This window comes from Myxine glutinosa, chromosome 11 (genome assembly GCF_964187855.1).
Source record: "Myxine glutinosa chromosome 11, kmMyxGlut1.1, whole genome shotgun sequence".
NCBI classification, from domain to species: Eukaryota; Metazoa; Chordata; class Myxini; order Myxiniformes; family Myxinidae; genus Myxine; species Myxine glutinosa.
The window spans coordinates 134,308,037-134,312,713 of NC_136271.1; positions in this window are offsets into that span (position 1 = coordinate 134,308,037).

The window sequence follows — 4,677 nt, forward strand, 5'->3', positions numbered from 1 at the left end:
CCGACATCTGGGCTAAACAGGTCCTCGACTTACTTCATGGTGGTGGTTCTTCTTCTTCTTCACGACAGTCGGAGAATGTTACCGACACAAATCTACCTGACTCTACATATCACTACCCACCGACATAATATTATATATATATATATATATATATATATATATATATATATATATATATATATATATATATATATATATATATATATATATATATATATATATATATATATAGATATATATATAGAGATATATATATAGATATATATATATAGATATATATAGATATATATATATATAGATATATATATATAGATATATATATATATAGATATATATATATATATATATATATATATATATTATATATAGATATATATATATATATAGATATATATATATAGATATATATATATATAGATATATATAGATATATATATATATAGATATATATATATATATATATATATATATATATATATATATATATATATATATATATATATATATAGATATATATATATATATAGATATATATATATAGATATATATATATAGATATATATATATAGATATATATATATAGATATATATATATATAGATATATATATATAGATATATATATATAGATATATATATATATAGATATATATATATAGATATATATATATAGATATATATATATAGATATATATATTGTCGCGATCCCGGCTGTGAAATGGTTCCCAGCACGGAATACGGACGTTAATGTCCGGGCTTCAAGTAGTCCACGGAGTGGACAGAGAGAACTCAATAAACACAATGTGTTTTAATCGGCCTTCTAGGGGTAAGGCACGATGCTTTATTGGCTCGATCACAAAAACCATAAATGGTAACAGAAGGGAATACACTGCACAAAGCCTGCAGGAACTGTCGGCCCCAGAAGCTCCAAACAGGACGCAGGCAAGATCACTCGCGGTTCCAATCGACGATCTCCGGGACTCGGAGGGTAACAGAGTGGAATACACCGCACAAGGCCTGCAGGAACGGTCGGCCAGCAGCTCCAACACGACGCAGGCAATATCTGACTCACGGTTCCAATCCACGAGATCCGGGAATCACTCGTTCTCTTCCGGAGTTACTCACTCGTAAAATACAGAACGGTAAACGATCAGCCCAACGCGGCTGTCGTGAAGATTAAGGGAAATCCCTTTATCTACTTCCCACTCGGAGCCTTCGAGAGTCGCGTCCGTTGCATAAGATGGCGACCGCGCTCTCTCGACTCTCCACCAATCACGTGCCGAAACGCCTCCCGATCGCGTGAGGCTCCAAGGAGGCCACGTCACGCGGTGGGCGGGGCACCAAATCTGGGTGAGAACAGGTGGTTTCACCGGTGGTTTCTCACAGTCCTCCCCCCCTAAGTAAAAACCCCGTTGAATAGACGGCGTTTTTAAAACCAGTATTTGTAGTAGGTGCAAATCACATGGCAAGATGATGGCGGTAATCGCTAACAGGCAATTAACGCAATTAACAATTATTAACACTTATTAACAACAATAACGCAACAACGCAACAATACAACGCAACGCAATAGCGCAACAATAACGCAATTATTAACGCACAGGCAATTAACAGGCATTAACAGGTTAACAATGAACCAGTTTGGTTTTTTTTTTTTTTCACACACAAATTTTAACACCATACACCACATTAATATCTACCCTACAAGAGTTACACTTCACACAAAGCACAATAGAGAGGCAAGGGGGCCAAACTCAAGTTGGGGGAAGCGTTGACAGGAAGGAAACGGGCCGAGACCTAGAGCGGCGGGTACTCCTCCGGTGTCGAGAACAACAGTCATATGCGTAATGACCCCTTTCACCGCACTGGTAACATCGATCGTTCGGGTCGAAAGGCCTGCGGACCAAAGGGCGTCTGAAACGAGGCCGCCGCGACATGCCATTCGACATCTCGACGCACACACGCGATCCGCAAATTAACCTTCCATCAAGGGCTCTGACCGAATCTTCAGCATCTCGTGGCTCTTCAAACTCAACAACTGCAAATCCAGGTGGGTTTCGAGCAACCCATACGTTGCGGAGTGGTCCGTAATGTTCGAAGACCCTCCCTAGCTCGGCTTTCGCTGCTCCATTGCCCAGGTTTCCCACATATACCTTAGCATTAGCGTTCCTGCTGAATCGCGACATGGCGGGAGCGGTCCCTGAGGAGCACGGCACCTGAGGGTGGCTTGACGGGAGGCTCGGGTGGACTTCAGCTGACGCAACGTCACCGTCGGGAACTGGAGTCGAGGCGCTAGGCTCCTCGGGCCAGAGTGAAGATATGTCTGACTCCGCCACTCTCTCCGCCTGTTTACTCTGGGATCTAGTGACCCCCCCACAGGTCAGAGTCAATGACTCCTCCCTGGCCATGGCATCATTGCCAATCAGCAAGGAGACCCCGGGTATCGGGTAGTAGGGTACCACCACACAGGTCACTGGACCCTTAAAAATGTCACTCCGGACCTCGAGGAGGGCAAGGGGATACCGGCCAAGAACCCGGTCAATGCCCCGAAGGAGGGTATACTCGCCGGTATAACGCATCTGAGAGGCCGGAACTACCCCGCCCGGAGAACACACCGTGTCGCCCCAGTATCCCGAAGGTATTGGGCCTCAAACTTCAGCATCGAATCAGGGCCACCCACTAAGGCTGTCCCTGAATAATCCTGGTACAGTGGATGAATGGAATTAGCCTCGGTGGCAGTGACCTCGGTCACCGATGCCACCGTCGTGTGCGAGGGCCCGGCGGATGAGCTCCACTGATCTCCCTCCGACTTAACAGGAGGGTTGCCTCGGTAGGCCGGACTAGCGGGATTAGAGAAGCAGCGGTTTTCACCGTGCCCCACGCGTTTGCAGAAATCGCACCAGGGCCCTGCCCTGGTCTGCGGCTCGCGACCGCCACCAGTGGAGGGCATCGGAGAACCCTCCCCTCGATCCAGCCGCCGGGCAGACGGGGGGCGGTCTTGATCGCAGACTCCTCCGTCTTACGACGCGACTGCGTGACTTGCAGCATTTTGCACGCCAAAACATGTTTATCAATAAGGTTGACGCAGTCTGCCAAGGAAACAGTGTCTTTGTCGACAAGAAACAATGCTAAGTCAGGCGGAAGCTGTTGATCGATACGGTAACGCACCAGGAGTTCCGCAACCGCTTGAGGTAACTCCACCTTGCTCCCCTTGAACCATCTCTGCAGCTGTTCCAACAAGGCCCGCGAATGTTCCTCATAGGTTTGACTGGACTGACGAGTCCAGCTGAAAAAATTTCTCCTATAAATACACGCGGACACCGCATAGGCGTTCAAAATCTCGGCCTTCAATGCCCTGTATTTGTTTGCGTCCTCGGTTGCCATCCTCGCATATACCTCCCTCGCCTTCTCAGATAGATGGCTCACAAGATGGCCGACCCACAAGCTCTCATCAATGCCACCGGCAGCCAACAACTTCTCCGCCATCTCCAGATACGCTTCTGGCTTCGTGTCTCCCGTCCAGTCCGGCAAACGAACATGAACAGTTTCCGGGACTCTTGCAGCAGACCCCTCTGCCCGCGGTCGTTCAGTCAACATTCGCAACTCATGCTCTCTGACGTGTTCAGCTTCTGCTGCTGCCTCTGCTGCTGCCGCACGCTCTCTCTCTCTCTCTCACGCTCTCTCTCTGCTGCCGCATGCTCTCTCTCTGCTGCCGCAGCACGCTCTGCCTCTGCTGCTGCCGCACGCTCTCTCTCTCTCTCTCACGCTCTCTCTCTGCTGCCGCACGCTCTGCCTCTGCCCTGTCATTCTCCCTGTTATACATGTCAAGTTGTTGAACCGGAGTCAGCCCGGTCCAGAAGGGCGAACGCATGCATTTAGTCATGATGGAATCGCTTCCTAACATATCGGGTTTAGTGACTGGGTCAAGGCTGATTGCGTCGCTCGCATCGCCACCCACGCGACTGTCAACATGATCAGGTTGAACTCTCACTTCTCTGGTCGACATAGCTTGGCTACGAGTTATCATAAGACAAGGCACAAAACACAACGCTCAAACACAACGCTCTGTTGGGGAAATACGACACGAACTACACAATATCACCTCCGCACATCAAATTGCCAATGAGAAAAATACCACGTACAAATACTCACGTTTTTTTTTTTTTTTTTTTTTTGTCGGTTGTTTGGAGGGATCCGAAGCTATTCACTTATTCGGCAGTGAAGCACCACCCAAGACAGCGTCCCACGGCGAGAAGGCTCCTCCAAGACGGCGCCCGCTGGCGAGAAGGCTCCTCCAAGACGGCGTCCGCTGGTGAGAAGGCTCCTCCAAGACGGCGTCCGCTGGTGAGCAGATGCAAAGAAGATGCAGATGCAGAATTCCCGTCTCAATTCGAATGTCTCTTACTTGAATGATCCTAGGACGAGCAACCCATTTGTCGCGATCCCGGCTGTGAAATGGTTCCCAGCACGGAATACGGACGTTAATGTCCGGGCTTCAAGTAGTCCACGGAGTGGACAGAGAGAACTCAATAAACACAATTGTGTTTTAATCGGCCTTCTAGGGGTAAGGCACGATGCTTTATTGGCTCGATCACAAAAACCATAAATGGTAACAGAAGGGAATACACTGCACAAAGCCTGCAGGAACTGTCGGCCCCAGAAGCTCCAAACAGGACGCA